Source organism: Ambystoma mexicanum, chromosome 13 (assembly GCF_040938575.1).
Source record: "Ambystoma mexicanum isolate Mex_15411 chromosome 13, UKY_AmexF1_1, whole genome shotgun sequence".
Taxonomy (NCBI): Eukaryota; Metazoa; Chordata; class Amphibia; order Caudata; family Ambystomatidae; genus Ambystoma; species Ambystoma mexicanum.
The window spans coordinates 842,664,627-842,689,176 of record NC_090938.1 but is presented as its reverse complement, the minus strand read 5'-3'; positions in this window follow the sequence as shown (position 1 = coordinate 842,689,176).

Here is a 24,550-nt window from a genome sequence, read left to right as displayed (position 1 = left end):
CAGGATGAGGACGCAGGGGGTGTTAGCGTCAAGGTTGGAGAGCAGGTCTTCACAGATGTTCAGGAGACCAGTTTCCATGCTTCTGGCAGCTCTGAAGCCAGACTGATGGTCAGGAAGACAACCAACAGATTCAGAGGGGAGATTAAGCTGGGAGATGGCCAGTTTCTCCAGGAGCTTGCCCAGGAAGGGGGTGATAGAGATTGGGCGATAGTTAGCCGGACAGGAGGGGTCTGCAGAGGATTTCTTAAGAAGAGGGTGCACAAGGGAGTGCTTCAGGGGGAAAGGGAAGACTCCAGTGGTGAACAAGTGGTTGCAGAAGTCCGCCAGGACAGGAGCAGGGAGTCGATGTGGTCCTTTATGGTTTTGGAGGAACAGGGGTGAACCTGTTTTGACAAGACTTTCATAGATCAGACTTGTCTAGAAACCTAGTCTGCGGTGAACAGGGGAAAGGCAGAGAAAAGAGGAGGAGAGGTGGCTGGAGAAGGGCTAGAGGAAGAGCAGGGAATAGAGGGACGGAGGGGAGACGAGGAGAGTGAGGACAAGATGTCCTGAGTTTTAGAGATGAAGTGAGAAACCAGTGCCGAGCAGAGGGCCTGGAAAGGGGTAGGAGAGGTAGAGACTGCGGCAGGATTGGCCAGCTCCTTGCAGATTTTAAAGAGTTCAACCGAGTTGTTAGATGCAGCAGAGATGCGGGCTTGGATATGAGCTCTCTTCTTGGTGAGGACGGAGAGCCGGTATTGCCTTTGGAGCAGGCGGCAGGCCAGTTTGTCAGAGGATGTACATGAAGCATGCCATTTCCTCTCGGCCACCCTGCACTTGTGTTTAAGGGCGACGAGGTCTGAGTCATACCAGGAGTTACATTTGGCTTTGGGCTTCAGGCGGATTCTCATGACAGGGGCAAGGATATCAAGAGTATCAGATATAGCAGAGTGGAGCGTGGAGAGGGCTGTGTCAGGGTGGGAGTCAGCCGAAGGGGGGGTGAGAAGGTGGCAGCGAAAGCCTCAACTGATATGGATCGGATGACCGAGAAGGTTGGTGGCCGTGATGGATGTGGCTTGGCCTGAGGGGTAGGGAGAAGAGGAGAAGTTACTTGCGATGATTAGTAGTGTTACCATTCATCCTTGCCACTTAGTGGCTCCGCTTCTTCAGGGATTTCATTCAGATGGCTATCATATTTCTTTGCGTTCTGATATGGTTTTCTCAATGGGTACCTTGACTCCCAGATTCTCTTAGGTACTGGCATTTTCACTGGTACTGGACTGAGTCCGTACTCTGCTCTTTGTTGATTCAACTGTTCTGTGTATGTCACATACTCTGGTTTCCAACATACAGGTAAAAGGGACCGGTCGGTCGAGGTGGGGGTACTTGGCTCCTCCTCTGCAGGACTCTGGCAACGTGGATGAACACCACCCTGCCACCATTTGTAATCCCATGGTAAATCCACAGGACCAAGTAGCGGTAACGCTAATCAAGTTTGGTGGTAATTTGGCAGATTTACCACTAAACTTGTAATGACGGCCTATGACTTATAGGCGACCTTTGGCTGCGAAAAGTGGCCTTTGAAAGTGTGTTTTGCAAATGAACAGTAAATTCCAGATATAGGGGTCCATACAGGTTTATGAAATAAGTACCCACATACTTTTAGAGTGGTGTAGTAGGGCGAAGAGCCGTAAAGGGCCTTGTGGGCTAGAGTACGTGATTTGAATGAAACTCTGCTCTTTACAGGCAGCCAATGTAATCTGCGGAGCATCGGGAGCAGCCAATGTAATCTGCGGAGCATCGGGAGCAGCCAATGTAATCTGCGGAGCATCGGGAGCAGCCAATGTAATCTGCGGCACATCGGGAGCAGCCAATGTAATCTGCGGAGCATCGGGAGCAGCCAATGTAATCTGCGGAGCATCGGGAGCAGCCAATGTAATCTGCGGAGCATCGGGAGCAGCCAATGTAATCTGCGGCACATTGGGAGCAGCCAATGTAATCTGCGGAGCATCGGGAGCAGCCAATGTAATCTGCAGAGCATCGGGAGCAGCCAATGTAATCTGCGGAGCATCGGGAGCAGCCAATGCAATCTGCGGAGCATCGGGAGATGTGAGCTGGTCTGGGACAGTTAGTGGCAATCCTAGCCATAGAGCTTTGGAGAACCTAAGAGACACAGAGGAGCCCGCATGCAATGAATTACAATAATCCAATCTGGATCCCACCAGTGCCCCAGCCAAGAAGGAGCAGTGTCGTTCCGGAAGAAAAGGCCTGATGTGCCGGAGAAGCATTCACGAGTAATTTGAGTTTTTCAGTACGAGGTTGATTTGAGGAGCCATAAATGGGGTCAAGTCACATGTCATGCCTGGGGATTTGACCTTTGTTTGGACTTGGAGGGTATGTACCCCTAGTTTGGGCCATCCATCGTTCAACAGATTTAAAAACACACTGAATATGTGCACAATTGGTGGTTGGATCTTGGCCTAAGCAAAAAAACAAATGTCTTTAGCCTAATTCTGAAAAACTGCCCCCAATATGGTCAGTAGATCATGGAGCGGTTTCATGGATATGTTAAAGAGAATGGGAGAGATACAAACCCCTTGAGGAGCCGCGAAATCCACATGTTCTACTTTCGATTTGTGTGGACCAAGGTTGGCCCATGATTTGCGATTATTAAGGAATGAGGACAGCCACTCGACTGTGGTATCCGATGCCCCAACGACCTCACAAAAGCACCGGCGCCATGTTTTTTTTATTTTGTATTGATTCAGCTGAACTTAATCAACTTTTCAATACTTTTTTGACATCAAATCATATCATAAGAAGAAAAGGAAAAACATATCACAGTCTAAACAAAAGAATGGACAATAAGATATGATCAGTGGTGTCACATGCCCCTGCGAGGACGAGGAGCGTCAACAGGCACACTTGCCCGTGATGGATAACGGGCAAAACAGAATCCTTGGCATCTAACAATGCAGGTGCAGTGCCCTCCTGCGAAGAAATCCTGATTGGCGATTCTCCAAATGAGTTGGAAGTGGGAGAGCAGCAGACCGATCCAGCATTTTAAGCAGGTTTAAGAACGGTGTAACCAATGCCGGTTTAAGTGTGGTATCGACCAATCTCTTCAAGAAAGACCAGGTGACAATGAGACTAATAATTAACAGCAGTCCTTTTGGTTTAGGATCATGAGGCCAATGCAGGGCTCTGCCACCTTATACAGTACGATGAGCCAATAGTACCCACCAATCCCCCAACCGATGGAGTTGGACCCATCGCAGGAAATGCATCCAGAGGTTAAATGGTTCTCCGTCCAGGATTATCTCGCCATGTCTTACACTTCATATCGGCCCCCGGCCCAGTTATCCAGTCACCTTCTCCCAGCTGGAGTGGGCAGTCCATATCGGTCCAGTGGTCGGAGTTGGTGGTAGCCAAGTTGTATTTCTATTTGTATGTTATTGGTATTTATCAAGAGCTTCCACCGAAGCAATGTACATAGTTTTGTGGGATCCCCAAGTCTCCCCAAGTGTCACGCACACCCGCATGTCGAGGCTCCTGACAATGGCCGCCCCCGGTTGAGAATGTTCTTCCAGATTGTGGATTGAAGGTCATGAACTCAGTCAAGAAGATGTGTCTTGGTGGGGCACGAGAGGCCTGGGGGCAGTGTGCAGGGAATCGGAGCGCTCTATAGTAAGCAATATGGCCTATTCCATGACAGAAGGCATAGAATTAAAAGCCGGTGAATTACTCTGAGAACAGAGAGGTAAAGAAGGGGGGTGGGGGGGTAACAAAATAGCCAAATGCCAGAAGAGCAGGCCCCACATTCCCAAAGCGTGTGCAGAGGAAGTCTGTGCATAGACACGCCATGATCTGCTTTCCCTAGCGGAGGTATCAGAGGGCTGGACATCTATATACTAGAGAGACGTTTCTCGGGAGATTGCTGTCTCTTTACAGTAAAGAGAACTTAGAGGGTCGAGATCTGCAGCGAAGCATTGAAGAGATGTTGAGGAGAACAGTCGGGTGTGGCAGTGGTTCCTGTGTGCTGCCAACCTCAACCTACGCCAAGCCACTTCCTCTACTTCCTGCTCCGGAAGCCTCTGTGAGTGAGGGGGTGACCAGCATGAGCCCTAATGCCAGGACCAGTGATGTCTAAAATCGGTTGCGGACTCTTGTGGTTTCAACAGGAGGCAGCTCAAGTCACAGCTCTGGAAACCAGTGGTGTTGCCATAAACATTAGACAAAACAAAAAAACCCCAATGAAGAAACACTGCTGAGCGATGTGAAGGCTTCAATGGGTGCTTTTGTACCCCCGGAGGGCAATGTCAGGTAAGGAGCACCCGATGAGATGCCAGATGCCAGGCGAGCCTCATCGCTTCGAATAATCATAAACTGCCTTAGATTCTGAGATCTGATATGAAGGTGACGAGGGGGAGAGCAGCGAGTGGAGGAGGCACCCCGATAACCGGGGCAGGGGCCTTACTCCTTTTCGCGCTCTTACCCCTCCCCCCCCGAGAGGAGGGCGAAAGAGCGAAGGAAAAGGGCGCCAAGAGCCCCCGAAAGCCCGCGAAGGGGAACAATGAAAGAGGGCGTGGCTTGGCGCTTAAGTACGACGGGCGCCCGGCTGGGGAGCACTTGCAGCTCATCCAGCAGCCGGGCGCCCGCCAAGAGAGGAGGATTTCGTTTCCCACCCACCCACCCCTACAGCTATGGAGGAGCCTGGACGTCGTTGTCGCAGGATGGACAGGCGGGTTGTGGCAACCCAGGATAAGACTAAAACTCCGAATGAGCCATTGCTAAACCAGAAGGGGCTTCGCCCATTCTAGACAGCGCCTCCTGGGAGCCTAAACGGCGGGGGTGTCTGGCGGTAGCAATTGGGGCTCAACTTCCCCCCAACAAACGGCGCTCTCCCAGTCCGCAAAGACCTGCAGGGGCAGGCGGTTTCTCAGACTCGAAGGCCTTGGGGGAGTTATGCCTGCAATCGGTATGGAGAAAAAGGGGGAAGCAGGACAAGGAGCAGGCGCCACACCTATTGGATCAAAAGTTTAATATCTGTTTGCAGTGGTTTTTGTATATGTTAAAAATAAATCTGCGGCCTTGTTATGCCAAACAAAGGAAAACGTCTCATGCAGCACCTTACTAGAGGGGAAACGGAAGGGGCTGATATAATGAGTAAGGTTGGAGACAAATGGCATAACTATTGGACAAATGCCCAGGTTATGAAGGTGACGAGGGGGAGAGCAGCGAGTGGAGGAGGCACCCCGATAACCGGGGCAGGGGCCTTACTCCTTTTCGCGCTCTTACCCCTCCCCCCCCCGAGAGGAGGGCGAAAGAGCGAAGGAAAAGGGCGCCAAGAGCCCCCGAAAGCCCGCGAAGGGGAACAATGAAAGAGGGCGTGGCTTGGCGCTTAAGTACGACGGGCGCCCGGCTGGGGAGCACTTGCAGCTCATCCAGCAGCCGGGCGCCCGCCAAGAGAGGAGGATTTCGTTTCCCACCCACCCACCCCTACAGCTATGGAGGAGCCTGGACGTCGTTGTCGCAGGATGGACAGGCGGGTTGTGGCAACCCAGGATAAGACTAAGACTCCGAATGAGCCATTGCTAAACCAGAAGGGGCTTCGCCCATTCTAGACAGTGCCTCCTGGGAGCCTAAACGGCGGGGGTGTCTGGCGGTAGCAATTGGGGCTCAACTTCCCCCCAACAAACGGCGCTCTCCCAGTCCGCAAAGACCTGCAGGGGCAGGCGGTTTCTCAGACTCGAAGGCCTTGGGGGAGTTATGCCTGCAATCGGTATGGAGAAAAAGGGGGAAGCAGGACAAGGAGCAGGCGCCACACCTATTGGATCAAAAGTTTAATATCTGTTTGCAGTGGTTTTTGTATATGTTAAAAATAAATCTGCGGCCTTGTTATGCCAAACAAAGGAAAACGTCTCATGCAGCACCTTACTAGAGGGGAAACGGAAGGGGCTGATATAATGAGTAAGGTTGGAGACAAATGGCATAACTATTGGACAAATGCCCAGGTTATGATCACTGCTTTAAAGGGCACCATCCTGGATAAAAGGGATCCAGCCTCCCATTAACAAGAAAAACATGAAAAGGTCCAGATTATTTACATTAAAAAAATGTGTATTCTAAGGTTTCATGTAGGAAAGTCATGATTATATTAAAGACAAAGAGAGGAGTTCAAAAGAGTAACTTTCTTTATTAGCTGACCGTGGACATGAACAAACATGCGATCGTTGACCACCACTTCAGTGTCTTAATGTCCCACAATTCCATGGAGGGCGATCGGGTCCTATTTCGTCGATTTGTCGCATAACAGTAATAATGGCCCTCGTTCCCCGGCGAGGGGGCCCCTCAGCAAACGTTGCTTGTGGACCTTCTCTGGTGCATCCTTCCAGGGTGCCGTGTTCTCACCCAGTGGAAGAACCAGGGGTGCCGTGTTCTCTCCCAGTGGAAGACCCAGGGGTGCCGTGTTCTCACCCAGTGGGAGAACCAGGGGTGCCGTGTTCTCACTCAGTGGAAGAACCATGGGTGCCGTGTTCTCACCCAGTGGAAGACCCAGGGGTGCCGTGTTCTCACCCAGTGGAAGACCCAGGGGTGCCGTGTTCTCACCCAGTTGAAGAACCAGGAGTGCAGTGTTCTCACCCATTGGGAGAACGAGGGGTGCTGTGTTCTCACTCAGTGGACGACCCAGGGGTGCCGTGTTCTCACCCAGTGGAAGAACCAGGGGTGCCGTGTTCTCACCCAGTGGATGAACCAGGAGTGCAGTGTTCTCACCCAGTGGAAGAACCAGGGGTGCCGTGTTCTCACCCAGTGGATGAACCAGGAGTGCAGTGTTCTCACCCAGTGGGAGAACGAGGGGTGTTGTGTTATCACCCAGTGGAAGACCCAGGGGTGCCGTGTTCTCACCCAGTGGAAGAACCAGGGGTGCTGTATTCTCACCCAGTGGAAGACCCAGGGGTGCCGTGTTCTCACCCAGTGGAAGACCCAGGAGTGCAGTGTTCTCACCCAGTGGGAGAACCAGGGGTGCCGTGTTCTCACTCAGTGGAAGAACCATGGGTGCCGTGTTCTCACCCAGTGGAAGACCCAGGGGTGCCGTGTTCTCACCCAGTGGAAGACCCAGGGGTGCCGTGTTCTCACCCAGTGGATGAACCAGGAGTGCAGTGTTCTCACCCAGTGGGAGAACGAGGGGTGTTGTGTTATCACCCAGTGGAAGACCCAGGGGTGCCGTGTTCTCACCCAGTGGAAGACCCAGGGGTGCCGTGTTCTCACCCAGTGGAAGAACCAGGGGTGCCGTGTTCTCACCCAGTGGATGAACCAGGACTGCAGTGTTCTCACCCAGTGGGAGAACGAGGGGTGTTGTGTTATCACCCAGTGGAAGACCCAGGGGTGCCGTGTTCTCACCCAGTGGAAGACCCAGGGGTGCTGTGTTCTCACCCAGTGGAAGAACCCCCCAAGCAAGAGCATTACCATCTGCGGGGGATGGTATGTGGATATAAAAGGCAACTAACAAAGCATGTAAAATCCCGGGGCAAATACAATGATAATATCACATTCTTATAAAGATCCTAATGACTGAACCCTCTAGGTCCTCAGCACTGTACTAATAGGTCTTATAATTACCCTCATTATTGGACTGATTAAAGCTGGATATTTAACACATGCTCTTACTCTAATCACCAAACAGTTCATGTTTCCATAAAAGTCGCGGTTTCCCTATAACTTCCTAAGTGACGTGTTCCCGGGTTGGGATCATACCTTGATTCACGTCTTCAACATGATCAATGCTGCTCCATACACACGTGTGAAACATTTGATGGACTCCCCTGTAATGTAAGTATGACGCGTACTCACAACCAGTGAAGATGCCTGTTCCATTGCTTTGAGGTAGAAATTTGAAAATATAGCATTTCCTGCCTGGTGTGTAACATTTAGGCTATCCTAGAACCTGCGCCCCAAAATGAAGGCCTTTGAAGCCGTTACCCCTGAGCAAGTGGCTCCATGTGCAGAAGAATCTATTTGCGCTCCTGCAATCCCAGTCGCATCTGTTGTGCTAACATGAAGGTGGACATGAGACTTCTGAATGGACCTGATCCGTGGGAAGAACCTTGGTTCTGTGCGTTCTTTGCCGCGGCGCTGTAGGTCTTGAGGGCTTGCACCACGCGCAGCTTCTAGGGGGACAACAGAGAGTTCTGTGATTTGCTTTTCTTCTGCTTCCCTTCGTGGGGAGAACTTTACCACTTCCCCACTCACGTCTGAAACTCTCTTGCAGGAGACCAGATAGAAGAGCATAGGGACGTTGCCTGACAAAGCCTTGGCAGAAAGGCCAGAGCTATCGCCCCCTTCAAGAAGTACAGACAAGCCGTTACCAATGACCCAAAGTCTCCAGCCCAGTGGGGGATGCACGCGCCAACAGATCCTCAGGAGATGCAAACCCAGACTCTTATGAGGGCCTGGAGAGCCGTGACTATGGAGAAGGCGTTCCCACCCAGAAACACACAGCAATGTTCACAAGCCCGCACTACTGCTAAACGGCCTTCATCCTGGTGAGAATGTACTTGCTCATTAGCAGTAAGGCTCCTGCCAGCGTGTGACATTGTGTGTGCGGCGACACAAGCTCGGCGTGTACTGCACTAGGACGGCACCGAGCGTGTGACATCGTTGTGTACGGCGACACAAGCCCGGCTTGTACTGCACTAGGACGGCACCTAGATCTTCTGGGCTTGCATCTACAGTAAGTTCAGTGTGGAGGTCTCGATCTTTGCCATGTGTTGTTTTATTTGGTCACACATGTAGCATGACACTACGGCACCCACAGAAAGTCCTGAGCCTGTTTGGTGACATGACAGAGAGGCGATGATGGGTGCAACGTCCTGGAGACATCTCGTGCACTGATCTGCCATCCCTAGAAAAGAGATGTGTTCATCAAAGGTTTGGGGGCTTGGTGCTGAGGGGGGAGTCTACACCTTTTTTGGGTCTGGTCTCATCCCTCCAATAGGGCATGATGTGCCCAAAGGATTTCAGAGTGTGTTATTGAGTCCACACCCACCTTTATCCAGCAATGGATTGGCTTCTCCCAAAGCTGAGCAGATCCTTCAGGCCTTGGTTGGCACCCGCTTGAGTGGCGCCGAACACTAGGATGTCGTTGCTGTAGCGGAGCTAGTGAGATACTCTGCTGGGGGGGTCTCCAGATGTACGTGTGGTCGATATCATTCCAACGGCAGCCGAGACGGGGACATATAGGATTAGATGGCAACCAATCAGGGGTGAAGAATGGGTGTCTTTTCTATTGCACCTGTATTGATCACGAATTATAGTGGATGCCACCTCCTGACTTACCATTTGTGAACACTTCTTTATTTCTTGTGAACTCTATCCCACACTCTGTTTGTATTTAATTGTAAGGATTAGTATAGGCCCTTTCATTTGACTAGACTCCACTAGGACTGTATTATTTTCATGTGATGGTCGACGCTTGCTCCCATCTTAGATTTAGATTAGGCGTTTTCCCGATCTGCATATACAGTTTATTAAACACCCTTGACTGTGATCACTTGTGTCTGTCTACTCTTGGTACCATACCTTCCCTACACTGTATTGATCACACATTCCAGAGGATGCCCGTCTATGTGTAAGAAAACGACTGGACAGTGTTCCATCATTCTGCCATCCCTGGGCAGCGAGCCAACCTCACTGTGGCGGGAAGAGTTGGAGCTCATTTACCAGAGTCTGCACTTTGGTTACTGGGAGCTGCTGGGATCACGTGACTGTTCAGTGTATTCTGGGGAGGGTTTATATGAATGTCACTGCATCTTCCGAGGTGATGGTCGCAACTGTCTTGAGGAAACAAGGTACCAGTGCTCAGTTCGTTGCAGAAGCAAACAGTCAGGGTTGGGCTGAAGCCTGAGGCTACGGTGGATTGAGTTCACAGGGACTCAGCACTGCCCCAGTTCTCAACGGAGACATGGGGGACCGCTGGATTACCCCTGCTCTAGCAAGATCCAAGGCTCCCTTATTGCAGGAGTGGGGTTCGGCCTGAGCCTGAGGGACTGTGGTACCTCAGGCTCAGGCCGAATGCCTTATGTGTGGGCATTTATTTTAACAACATTTTCACATCCGTTTTTTACTTCATTACAATCAGCTGCTGTAGAAATAACAGTAAAGCATTGAAATGTTAGCACATTCCGTTTGATCATTTCCTGTAAATAATTATATAACACTGTATTTCATTTATCATATTTGCCTAAAATAATAGAGCTTTTCATAATCTCCCACAGTTAGTCATAAGTAACCGTATGTCATTAATGCTGGATGTTTACCCGCGGTTTTATCGTCACCAGCCCAGCGTCTCTCCACTGTTATATAATTAAACCTATTCAGAAAATGGCAGTGCCCCGTTTGGAGGCTATTAGGAAATATGAGCTAATCCCTTATTAATTCTGATGAGATTGTGTGGGGGGGGGTCTGGGGAGCAGTCCTTGGAGCAGGACTCAGCAGAGACAGGAGAATATAGACAGCCAGTGTGCCAAGGAGACGCCCAGGGCCAGATGCAGGTTTTTTTTAATGTGGCCTTTCTATACCAGTATACTTTGTTCTTTGATCTCTGTATATTGGCCCTTCCTCATGGTCGCAATGTGCCCTGATTTAAGCCGCACCCAATGGGCGGGCACTTTGCTTCCTGCTGTGAAACTCTTGGTGTCACGTGACTGTGCCTGCAGACCACGTGACTCAGCACGTGTGCGTGGTCGATTCTGAAGCCTTTTGCAAAGGCCTTGGAGCGTTCACCTGGGCCTGGGGCATTGGCCACCTGCCGCTTTGGCAATCTTCTCCCTTCTCCAATTTCTCAGCTTGCAATGTTAGTATCAGGACCCGCCGCTGAAGACCGACATCTCGCCCATTGAACGGCTTCTGGGTGAGGAGGGTGGCATTGTCGGGAGAAGTGACATCACGATGGCCTTCATGGACCCCCTCCTCTAGGAGGGTTAGTGAAGGGCAGGGTCCCCGGCTTCTGGGCTCCTGCACGAAGTTCCTTGGCTGTCTGCCGAAGCTGCACAGTTTGCAGCCTCCTGCTGCCTGGCTGTACCTGCGGCATCCAGGTCCCTCGGGCCTTACCACGGGCTACCATCCCTACTTCACACCATCCTTAATGCCACTCTAGCCCTTTGCCCTCGCCAGACCATCAACCACACCAGGATGTTTTCTCGATTGTCGGCATTAGTAGGCAGATTCTCACCCTGAAACCCCACCTACCTTTTATCCCCACCCCAGGGTGTTGAATCTGCACTTGGCGGTGATAGTAATTAGGCAAATGACAGGCCAGGTACAATGAAACACGGGAGCCAGACTGATGTGGTGTAATCTCTTTATTCTTCTAGCTCTGACTACTGATTTGGCGGTAGCCCCGCCTACAAATGCGTGGTCGGCGAAACCCCGACAAACAGAGAAAGGGGACAAGCGATCGCTTGTCCCTTCAACATAAGCATGAGCATAGACGTAGGACGTTACATCTCCCCCTTGCTTAACAGAAGCGTCGCGCCTTAACCCATTTCCTCAATCCATCTTGATGGTTTGCAAATTGCCCTTCTTGACGGGCTTCACGTCGGAGGGGTACTATTTCTCTGGTCAGCCTCACTGTCGCCTGTGTCCCCATCGCCATCCATAAACTCAGAGGCGTCATCGGAGGAGTCCTTGAAACTGGATGAATAGTCACTCAGCGGAACCAGATCACTTTCGACCTGTCTGAAGAATGATGAGTTTCCTGTGACAGTGCCTGTGGGAATCGCTGCTGTTACCATGGATCCCTTGGTGTGTGTCATTGTCAAGGGCTCAGGGTTGAATGCAGGTGTTTTCTTTGGATCCTTGGGTCTGGCGTGCCAGAACATGGTCTCCTACGTGAAAGTCACTGGTCTTTGCTTTCCTTCTGCTGTATATTCTTTCAGTTTGTCTTTGCTTTCTTAATCATTTGCTCTGACCTTGGCCCCAATGTTCACAGCCACATCCTTGCTGGGATTGTGCGGGAGGGTGGTTCTTACAACACGACCAAACATCAATTCTGAGGGGCACACACCGGTGGAGCTGTGTGGTATGTTGCGGTAATCTCTGAGAATTGTGCACATGGCCTGCATGAATGATCCCCTTGTGATTGAGCACATTTGTAGAGTGCATTTCAGGTTGGCCATGAATCTCTCTACCGTTCCATTTGTCTGAGGCCGGGGAGGTGTGATTTTGCGGTGTTGGAATCCTAGATGCTCTGCGTAAAATCATGCCCACTGAATGGGGGTCCATTATCGGACTTCACAATGGTGGCGATTCCGTAGTCTGGGAAAGTCTTGTCTAGGGCTGTGATGATTGTGCTGCCATGGAATGTATTAGGTTTATCTCCGGGAATCTGGACATTTCATCCATGATCACTAGAACGTATTCTCCATTGGAGAGGGGTCCAAACATGTTGACGGCGACTTCGTCCCACACTTGCTGAGGCATTGCTGTCAGTTTCAGTGGCTCAGGGAAGGTGCGGGGCAACTGCTTTACAGGCAATGCATTTCCCCAGCTTCTGTTCAACTTTGACGTTCATGTGTGGGAACCCCACTTTTGTTCTGAGCTGTCTCTTGGTGGTACAATTCCATGGTGTCCTGTGTGTGCCATGACAATTACGTGGTCTTGAACGTTCTAAGGGATGACGATCCTGTTTACCTTTAGTAGTAATCCTTCAGAGGATACAGACAGGGTGTGTCTTATCAAATGGAAAGTCCAGAGTTGTTTCTTTTCCATTTCAGACTGGCGTGTTTCACTTTTGCTTCTTCGATGCCACCTACCCGATGTTACACAGTCTTTTACAGTCATGAGGAGATTGTCTTGGTGCATGTGTTATGCTGGAAATGCATCGGAGGGACAGAGCCTCCGTATCCTTGTCCTTTACTGCTTTTTATCGTGTGTTCTGTCGTGTTTTCCGAGCAGGAGTTCATGTGGGACTCCTGGTGGTGCAGCTCTCTCTCTTTTGGTTTGGTGAACAGACCCATGGGATACCCTTATGGCACCCACGGGTAGGGGTGCAACCCTGTGCCCCTAGTGTATGTTTTTGGGCACCTGTGTGTGACCCACAGAGCAGGGTATGGGCTAGTGGCAGCTCTGTGCTGAAATGACTGGTGCCCTGAGCATCCTCCATTTTGGGATACCCGGGCCCTGTCATTGATATGATATGATATGATATGGCATTTGTAACGCGCCTATACACAAGTGTTTCAAGGTGCGACGAGGCAGGGAGGGGGGGGGACAAGGGGAGACAGACAACGATCCTACTAGGCCAGGTGTCATTCAGATCGCGCAAGTGCAGGGGTAGAGGTGAAGGGAGATGTGCAAGGGGGAAAGGGAGAGGGGAAGTGCAGCACATAGTTAGTAGAATACAAGATAAAATAATAAGGGCCAGCTGGTGGCAAGTGCAAGGTAAGTGTAGACAAGTGCTGGGAAGGGGGGCTGTAGGGATACAGAGACAGTCCCGCAGTGCAGGGGTTGCCAGGGAGGCAGTGCAAGTGGAGAGTGGCTGGGCCAAGAACCAAGATCGGTGAGTGGTCCAGTGGCGGATTCAGTGCAGTTAGCGGGGGATAGGGGGAGAGAAAGCCGAAGAAAAGAGGAAGGTTTTGAGGTGCTTCCGGAACCGGAGATGGTACTCCTCAAGTTTCAGGGAGGCAGGAAGGCTGTTCCAGAGGGAGGCCCCTGCTGTGGAAAGAGATCTACCCCCAACTCGTTGCTTGGAGAAGCGGCTGACCCTGAGGGAGTTGGAGGCGGATGAGCGAAGAGCTTGAGAAGGAAGATATTTAGGAAGAGAGAGTTGAAGGTATTTTGGCCCCAGGCCCCAGAGGGCCTTGTGGACAATGCAGAGGGGTTTGAACTTAATCCTCGCAGCCACTGGGAGCCAGTGTAGCGATTTCAGTCCTGGAGAGATACGGTCCCTGGGCTTGAGGCCAAGGACAAGTCTCGCAGTCCTGTTCTGGATGAGTTGCAGAGGGCGGAGAGTTGAGGCAGGCAGATTTAGATAGAGGCTGTTACAGTAGTCCAGCTTCGAGAGAACCAGGGCTCTGGAGACAGTGAGCTTCTGGGGGAAGGAGAGGAAAGGAAGGATACCTCTAAGGAGGTGCAGCTGGTAGTATGACTTCCTAGAGACGTCGGATATGTGAGGAGAGAAGGAGAGAGTGGAGTCGAAGATGACCCCAAGGTTTTTTGCCTCGCAGGTAGGAGCAGGAAGAGGGCCAAGCGAGGCCGGCCAGAGAGCTGCAGGGAAGCAGGGAGTAGGTGTGCCGATGAGTAGAATCTCAGTCTTACTGGCATTAAGGCAAAGGTCATTGGCGGTGCACCATTCCTGGATGGCAGACAGACAGTCAGAGATGAGGGAAGGAGAAGAGGAGGCCGAGGGTAGCCTGAAAATGAGCTGGGTATCATCCGGATAGCACTGAAAGTTAGGAATTGGTAGATTCTGGATGGAGACAAAATGGCCCCCATGGCCTCTTGCCTTCCATCACCTGTTACTTTGATCTTCCCGAAGTCCCAGGAAGCCCTGCCTCTGTCCCTTCCCCCTGACTGGCTGTTGGGTGGAAGTTCCGTATATGGTAGCATGGGGAAGTGCCGACCAGACTGGCTGGAGCCTTCTCAACAACTGTATGTTGTGGGTACGCCTGTGGGTGGGACCTGGGTGAATGGAGTGTGTGACGAATATACATTCTATGTTGTGGCTGTCTAGTATCTGGTGGTTGACACAATGGTTGAGACAGCCCTGCCCGAAACCGGTATGAATGCAGCTTGGAGTGTTGAATGGCTCGATACTTGTCCCAATACACATAACTTGTTGTGAGTGTCTGGAGAGAAGTGAATGGCCTGAATGCACCGTGTGCCTGATTGGCTGCCTGCCTGCATGAATGCCCTTCATCGTGATTGGATGCTTGAGTGTGACCCAGCAGAATGAATGGGAGATCAACAGTATATCTGGGGATCTCTCACTGCTAGGAATCGTGTTCAGAAGCTGAAGTCCACTACGACGAGTAACTGGAGTAACTGAAGCTTGATCTTGTAGCCCTGCTGGACGAGAAGAATTGCTATTGCTCTCCTTTGCAATCTGAAAGCTGCTGTGCTTAAAGGACTGACCCAGAGAGGACCTGGGAAGGCGCCCTCTTCCCGAGCCACCAGGGATCATCGTGCACAGCTGATCTTTGCCTAAGCTCCCTGGTAGACAGACCTTCGACAGGCTGCCGACTCGATACGGGGACTGCTGCGGAACTCCAAGGAGAAGCGCCCAGACTCTTGTCCGCCACTGTCGCCGACTGCCGTCGCTGACCAGAGCCGCTGTGCTCCCGTTTGCCTAAGAACGTCACTGATCCAAGGACGCTGTGGTCCGCATCGTCTCCGCTGTATCCTGCTGGAGAAGGCCTGACCGTCGATGCGCCAAGCAGCATCCGCCGGTGGGTTTTCCGTCACCTAAAGACCACAGAGACGCCGAAGACTCGACACCCTTGCTGGGCCACAGTTCTTCCAACTCTTTGCGGTCCAGAACTATCGACACGAGGTGCCCCGCATGCCTCTTCCTGGCAGGACATTTACGCTTCCCCGTCAACGAGCACCGCTAGGAGCGAGGCGGCCCCTTCCTTGTCGTAGCTCAAGAAGGTCTTTACAGCATGCCATCAAGTAATGTTGGTATGGTGAGCAGTGCTCCAGATAAGATTTTGGAGGTGGGAGTATTTTACACTCTATTATTAAACTTTGAGAGTAAATGTGATTTTAAGAGAGTAAAAATGACTTTTCTCCTTTACAAGTGAGTAAAATGTATGCAACATCTAGCTGACGTCTGCAAAAAGTGTATGGAAATCATTACTATGCGGCAGCTTTCTGCATTGTGACAGAATACACATTTCAATATTTCTGGCCATTTGATCTCTCCTGTATATATTTAAATGTTGAAATCACAAAAACCTAGTCAATTACATAGTAAAGCAAGCATGAATGGTATTGTGTGTTTTGAGATTCGATAGCAGAATTGTCTTTTGATGTAAGTCCTAATTTCCTGGAGCAATTACTACCTAATGGTATGCTAGTGTTATGATACAACAGTGCAAAGAGGCAAGGACTCCATGCTAAATTCTATATCTAACCTAGTGGTCAAATGGTTATTTATATAGCTCTTTTGGCAAAGCGCTGTGCATAGAACATATTTATCACAATTACCACCAAACCAAAGTCGGTACTGCTTTATCGACTTCGAAAGGATGAAGGGCTGAGTTGGACTTGCCGGGATTTGAACCCGCAACCTACAGATCACGCACAGATTGCAGCAACGTGTGCTCAACCGGCTGAGCTATCTTATTGGCTAACATCCTTCAGAGGTTGGTTAACTGAATATCGACTGAGGTATAATAATCACAGTACCTTGATGTATGACGAGCCATTTATGAAGCACTACATGAAGTTAAATACCTATCTGGATTATCACAGGGACAGGTTTTGCTGAGTTTCTATTTCAATTACCAATGTAACTTTCATTTGTTTGTTTTTGAACAGCGCTTGCACTTCCTTGAGAGTCAGGCTTTGGAAGTTTTAATTGTAGTCCTGAAGATTTGAGAGGCTTGAACACCTGTGATCAGTGCAATGACAATCACTCACCCTTGAGCAAAGACTCTGCTGCCACTGACCATTTATAGTAATGTACCCCATTGACTGCAAGGTTGAATGGATGTAAACTAGACTGTGCATAGTCATCATTTTACAAACTGTTTTTATAATTAGAGTGTAAATTAAATTAAGTGTAAGAATGATCTGCCTCCGCGTGATTATGCACACAGCACCAGAACTTTGAAAAATACAATTGTGCAATACTGGTTTGCTTTCACTGGAGAAATAAAAAGCATAATTTGTTACAAAATAATAATTCTCAATTGCAAGTTTTAATTATACAATCCTAAAATGCTAGGAAAAGATGCACAGTGCTTCTGAAGCTGAATGGAAAGAAACCATTCCTTTTATCACAGTGTGCAGTTTATTTTTTTGAAAGGCTTCAGAGAAATACATTCTGTTTCAGAGGTGGCTTGCAATTACATCCATGTAGATAAACATCAAAAGAAACCTTTTGGTTTTTGTCAAGTAACCTGACCTTTGCACTGCCCTCATGCATAAAAAGGCCCAGTACTCATTTTATCTGGAGGCCTGATGGTGAGCGACTTGGGCAGTGCATTACTCACAATGTAGTTGAGGTATTGGTTGGCCTTGATGGATTGGCTTTCTTTTTTGGTGGGCAGTGGATACCTAGACAGGAAGGTAGCTCGGTTACTGTTCTTCCCTGGTTGATGAATTAAGTTGAATGAATATTCCTGTAAGCGGAGGCCCCATCTTGCAATGCGAGGAGGCATGTTGGCTGTGGGTTTTCCATATATGGTTGTGAGAGCTTGGTGGTCTGTAACGATGGTGAAAGGCCATCCATATAGAAACAGGTGATAGTGCTCGCAAGCCCACACTACCGCACGGCTTTCTTTCTCTGGTTGCGAGTATGCACACTCAGTTGATCATAGGCTGCGGCTTGCATAGGCCACTATGCGACGTGCAGAAGAGGGAGGAGCGCCCGGCTTTACTTGGGCGAGGATAGCCCCGAGGCCGACAGGGTTGGCATGAACAGTTAGTTCAGTTTTTTAGTTCTGGATCCTAATATGCCATGTATGAGGCGGAGGCGATGCACCTTTTGATTTCTTGGAACGCATCTTTGCAGTCGGCGGACCATGCAAACTCTTGTCCTTTGCCAGTGAGTAGACGGAGAGGTGTGCTTACGGAGGCAAAGTCTTGTATGCACCTGGTGCAATAGCCTGCCATGCCCAGGAATGATCTGATGGCTGATGTTGACGTTGGCATGGGTGCTTCCACCAGGGCTTGCACTTTGTCTGGGTTGGGTTGCAAATCTTTGTGCGAAAAGATGTCCCAAAGCACTTGAGCGTTGTTTTGCTTAGCTTGCATTTGTCTGTGTTTAGGGTCAGGTTAGCTTCTTTGAGTGCCATGCACACTCGACGCAGTGTGTCATCGTGGGCTTCTTGAGTTGCACCGAAGATTAAGATGTCATCACTGTAGTTCAGGCATTTGGGGATGTGTTTGATTATTTGATGTATCTCGTTTTGGAAAATCTCTGCAGCAGAAGATACCCCAAAACTGAGACGCTTGTAACGAAACAGCCCTAGATGTGTGGAGAAGGTAGTTATATAGCGAGAGTCCGGGTGCAACTCAAGTTGGTGGTATCCGTTTTTCAAATCTAATTTGGAGAAAACCTTTGCACTGTGTAACAGGTGCATCATATCAGTCATTCTTGGGGACATGTGTCGTTTTCTTTCAATCGGGATGTTCGGCGCTCTCATGTCTACGCAGATGTGGATGCTTTTGTTGTTTTCCTTTTTGGGTACAGGCACTTTGGGCGATTCCCAGGGCGTAGGTCCTGTTGCATGTTCTATAATGTCCTGGTTTAGTAGCAACTGTATTTCATCCTCCACTTGTCTCTGGATGTTTAGGGGTATTCCATGGTAGTGTTGCGCTACCGGCTTGATATTTGTGTTGATATAGTTACGCTCACCTGGTCTCTGCGGAGGCGTTGGGTCATGGTTGCAGCCCTCCCAGGGGGTGAGGTCGCTCGGGTCCGACTTCGCCCTCTGCGCTTATTTGGTGACTGGTGGTAATAGGTGATGCTGCCCGGGGCTGCTCCTGTGTGGAGAATAGGGGGCGTGAGTGCCAGCTTGTGCGCCTGATCCCCTTCCAGACCCCTTCTCCCAAACTGTGGTACCCGTGGGATGCGCTGTCCCTGGGAAGCTCACCTGTTGATTAGTTTTGGCGAGCACTCCATTCTGCTGCTTCTGCCAGGGGCGCTTGTATGATCTGGACCAAGTTCCTTCACTGGTCCCTTGCACATGGTAGTCCAGTCCTGCTGCGACTAAGCTACTATACTTCAGGTAAGTGTTCCTGTTTGCCTTTGTCTTTCCTCGTCTGTTTTTGTTGTATTGTAAAGTTTGTTGTCTTGTATTGCTGTCCGTTCCACTTTTGATGTTTGCTCTTTTGCTTTCTTCCCTTGCAGGTGATGTTGCCGCCCGGCAGAAGCTGTGGAGCTCGAGGCGGCAGCCGGAGGGAATGAGGAACGAAGCTGCAGCAGTAAAATAGCGGATAAGTTGTTAACTAAGGGAGCACATGGTTCAAATGCGGCGTGGCCCTAGGACGGATGTTCTAACCTTGTCTTTCTTCTTCTCAGGGTCCAAGTTTGTGAATGCGGAGCGCAGTGCTGCAGCGTCCGGATCAAGATCACTGGATGTCAGGAGATGAGTCTGCAGATGAAGCAATGAAGCACCAGTTTCCTGGAGGTGAGTATGCAGGAGAACACCTGGTTTCAAAGGTAAGTAAACTTGTCCAAGCGGCGGTGAGCCGCACGTTGCACGCGAGTGCACAGTAATGCGAAGCACTGGCCTTAAGGATGGAGCAGCTTATATAGCAGAGCTTCTGAAGCCACGCCCACCAGGTTCAGCCTGCCTGCCACACCCGATGAGTCAGCACATGAAGACCAGGCCTAGGGAACCACACCTGATGAGTCAGCACATGAGGATGTTCTCTGGAATAAAGGCTTTCAGCTCCTGGAAAGTTCTTGTAAAGTAAAAGCACTCCTGCACTGAAATAAAGTGATCCTGCTCACATCTCAATATGAGCCTGGCGCCAACGGGAGTCCAGCCAGGGACCCTGTGTTTATGGGTCCCAAAGGGACATAAGTGAATCAAGTGACCCATTGCCCCCATCACTAGATAATGTGGTTTTTGTGTTCTGGGGCCTGTGACCATGCCAGTACTCCCCCCCCCTCAAGGCCCCTCTCATGGGTGGTTCCCCCCGGCACTGGTTTAGTGGGGTTATTGCGGTGGAACTGCCTGATTAATCGTGGGGTGTGGACATGCTCACTGGGTTCCCAGGTCCGATCTTGAGGTCCATAACCTTTCTAGTCTATAAGGTAGTGTAACTTGGACCGGCTCATCTTAGAGTCTAGGATCCTTTTAACTTAGTAGTCTGGTTCTCCTTCAACTATTTCGGGATCCAGTGGAGTATGGAACTGCGTACCTGGTATCAATGGTTTTAGGGGGGAGACATGAAACACTGGGTGGATCCGCATGTGGGCTGGTAATTCTAATTTCATGGCCGCAGGGTTGATCACAGCCTTGATAGTGTAGGGTCCCAGATATCTGTGACGAAACGCCCGTGGTCCTTTCAGCGGGATGTTTTTAGATGCTAACCAAACCTTGTCCCCAACTTGGTATTTGGGAGCTTCCCTTCGGTGTCAATCCGCAAACTGCTTCTGTTTCTCTTTGGCTCTGGCAAGGTGCTCTGCTGCTTCCTTAAGAACCTGGCTGATGCTTTTGTGTAAGGTCGTTACAGCGGGCATTTCTAATGATTCGAGTGGGTCAAAAATTGATGCCCGTGGATGTTGACTGTACACTATGTAGAATGAGCTTTGTCCCTTACTGGTGTGAATGGAGTTGTTAAATGCGTATTCTGCTAACCAAAGTATGTCCTGCCAGGTATCCTCAGTTTGTTGCAGCATACACCTTATGTATTGCTCAAGGGTCTGGTTATTCCATTCGGTCTGGCCATCGGTTTGGGGATGATGGCTTGTAGATAACCGGAGGTCAATATTGGCAATTTTCCAACACCTTTTCCAGAATGCAGAGACAAACTGAGTTCCTCGGTCTCATATCATTATTGATGGGAACCCGTGTAGCCGGACAATCTGTTCCAAAAACACGGTAGCCAGAGTAGAAGCAGTTGGGAGACCTTTCAGGGGAATAAAGTGGGCCATTTTGGAAAACAGATCTATGATGGCTAAGATGGCATTGTATCCATTACAGGAGGGAAGGTCTGTAATAAAATCCATTGATAGCATATGCCAAGGTGCTGGGGGTACTTCTAAAGGACATAGAAGACCTGCAGGACTTTGTTTTTGGTACTTGTGATGTGCACAGGTGCCACATGTTGCGATGAACTGGACAATGTCCTTTCGCCAAGTTGGCCACCAGTAATTTTTCTTTATTTTAGCTAAGGTTTTGGCTATTCCCGGATGCCCTTCTACTAATGAATCATGATAGTTTGCGATGATTTGATTCTGTAATTTCTTATCCGGGATCTACAATTGTCCTTGGTAATATGGTAGGTTGTCCACGATCGTATACCGGTCTCCCTTCCCTAGCCATTCCTGTTGCGCTGGAGGACTCATCAAGTGATGCAGGTCGGATTTTAAGTTGTCTAGAGTGGTGGTTGCGGCAATCATGCCTTGGATTCGTCCTTCAGGGATGATGGCCACGGGGTCTTGTGTAGTGAATGCCTCTTCTCCCTCACTCATGCGAGACAGGGCGTCCGCTTTTCCATTGCGTACTCCGGGTCTATAGGTGATGACGAAGTCGTACTTCGCAAAGAAGAGAGCCCAGCGGAGTTGGCGTGATGATTGCACTTTAGCAGTCTTCAGATATTGTAGATTGCGATGATCTGTGACGACAGTGACTGTATGTCTAGCACCAAGAAGATAATGTCTCTAGGCTTTGAACGCTGCCTTAATTGCTATCAGTTCTTTATCAGTGATTGCATTATTCAGTTCAGGGGCTGAAAACTTGCAAGACCAGAATGCCACGGGATGCAACTGACCTGTTTCAGGGTCTCGTTATAACAGGACTGCTCCCATTGCTATTTTGGAAGCATCAGTTTCGACCACGTATGGTAGTTCTGGTCGAGGATGCCGTAGAATTGATGCTGTGGTAAATGCTTGGTTTAGCTCCTGGAAGGCTTTCTCTGCCTCTGCGGACCAATTAAATTGTTTATTTTTCCGTTGTAAAGAGGTGATTGGGTGGGCGATCTGGGAGAACCCGGGAATGAACCGGCGATAAAAGTTGGCGAACCCGAGTACAGTCTGTACTCCGTTTATGGATGTCGGTGAGGGCCAGTTAAGGATAGCGTCTACCTTGCGCGTGTCAATGCGTACACCCCGTGGTGTGAGAATGAAGCCGAGGAATTCTACCTCTGTCACATGAAAGATGCATTTCTCCAGTTTGGCATATAGCCGGTGTTGCCGCAGTTTCTCCAAAACTGCCCGGACATGGTTGACGTGGTCCTCCTTGGTGGCCGAATAGATAAGAATGTCATCAATATAGACAAGAGCGCAGACGTCCAACAGTTCATGGAGCACGTCATTCATGAAAAATTGGAACACCGCCGGGGAATTACATAGTCCAAAGGACATAACCTGATATTCATAGAGGCCATATTTCGTGCGAAAGGCCTTCTTCCACTCGTCTCCTTTTTTGACTCTTACTAGATGGTAGGCCCCTTGTAAGTCTAGTTTTGTATATATCTAAGCGTTTTTGACTTGATCCAAGAGCTTGGGGATAAGTGGTAACGGGTACCGTTTTTTTACCTTGATCTGGGTAAGTGCTCTGTAGTCAATACAAGTTCTCAGGTCTCCCTCTTTTTTAGGCATCAAAAAGAGGGGCAAGGATTCTGGGGACTTGGACGGACAAATGAAGCCATTTGACAGATACTGATCGAGGTAGGTTTTTAGATGCTGGTTTTCCTGTTCTGTAAGGGTGTAAATCCGGCTGCAGGGAACTTGAGCTCCAGGTACAAGATCAATTTGGCAGTTATACGGTCTGTGCGGAAGTAGGGCGTTAGTTTGCTCTTTTTGAAAGACATCTTGGTAATCCAGATATTCAGGTGGTAGTGAACTGGTGAGACCCAGTATGGTTTCTTTCTTCGACAAACCTGGGTTGGTAAGACCTTTTCATGAGAATCCCTTGCTATAACAGGTGTCGGCACAGTCTTGGGGAAAGGTCAGAACTTGTTAACGCCAGTCAATCCTGGGATTGTGGGTCTCCCCACCCAGGGCATTCCCAATATCATCTGGAACTGAGGAGCGCCGATGAATCGAAGGTGATGTCCTCTTGGTGACCGTCCTGACCTGACACAGAAGCGTGATCTTCTTGGTGTAATGCGTCACTGGGCCGGATGATAGCTGAGATCCATCAACTGTTGTGACGTTTTCCGAAACCTGCTTCTGTCGGAGAGGAAGGCCTATCCGGGTAGCCGGATCTTGGTCCATGTAATTTCCCACAGCCCCACTGTCAATTTATGCCTCCAAGGCATGTATTTTCGACGGTTGCTTGTGGTTTACCAGGAGCACAGGGATGACTAGATGTGAGGTCTTTATAGATCAGCACATGAGGATGTTCTCTGGAATAAAGGCTTTCAGCTCCTGGAAAGTTCTTGGGCCTCATTCTGAGTTGGGTGCAAAGGGATTACCGGCACCGGTAAGGACACCGGTGCCGGTAAACCCTTTGCGCCCTATTCCGAGGTGCCTTAGCCGGTCCCTCCTTTAACACCTGGTCTGACCAGGCGTTATGGACAGGGCCCGTTAAGGGACTTCAGAGCTAATAACGGTACAGCAAATTGCGGTACCGTTATTAGCTACTTCCCCATTCAGCCCTATGGGGGCTCAAATGGGAATGGGGAATGGATTTTTCAATGGGGGCTTACCGGTCCCACAAAGGTCGGACTACACCGGTAAGTCCCCAATGAACCAAGTCGGAGTCGGTACCGGTATGGGAGGTAGTCATGGCGCAAATAGCGCCATGACTACCTCCATACTCTGAATGAGGGCCTTTGTAAAGTAAAAGTACTCCTGCACTGAAATAAAGTGTTCCTGCTCACATCTCAATATGAGCCTGGCGCCAAAGGTGCCAGGACTGAGTCCAGCCAGGGCCCCTGTGTTTATGGGTCCCAAAGGGACATAAGTGAGTCAAGTGACCCATTGCCCCCATCACTAGATGGTGATGTTTTTGTGTTCTCGGACCTGTGGCCATGATAGATATGCAGTTTGATATGTTTCCCTTTAAGTTTGCCTAAGTCTTTGAATGGCATTGGGAATATTTTCATAATCATATCTTTTGGACTTGTTGTGTAGGCTGACATGATTTGGTACATCACGTGCACTAGTCCCATCTGTATGGCCGATCTGAAGCTGAGGACGCTACCTCCTGGGACTGTACCTTTAATCACATATATTGTGGCCCTCATTCTCTTGTCCTTGTATGTGCAGGTGGCATTGAACGTTCCTTTCCATTTTAATGGTGTGTTTGTGCCGTATGGGTATATGCTGATTGTTAGGCAGAAACCTGTGCAGTTCCCTTAGGGACCACTGCAAAAGATTTAAGACTACAGGTGTTGGCAGTAAACCCAATTGGTAGCAGTCTGTACCACCCAGATTTACCTGGTAGCTGTGGCTGAGCAGTCAGACTTCTCTCAAGAAGAGTTAGGCAGTATATAGAGTATTCACAATAGGTACAGGGATACAGTAGCACAAGCAAACACTGACCAGAGCTTTGGTGTAAAAGTATATCATTATTTATTTAAAGACACACTTGTAAATTACACTAGCACACAAGAGGTAAGTAAATTCAACACACAGTCACTATTATAGATATACAACCCTAATTACTTATTAGACAAGTCTTAATGAGAAACACCACTTATTTTCAGACAGAGGTGAGTGCTT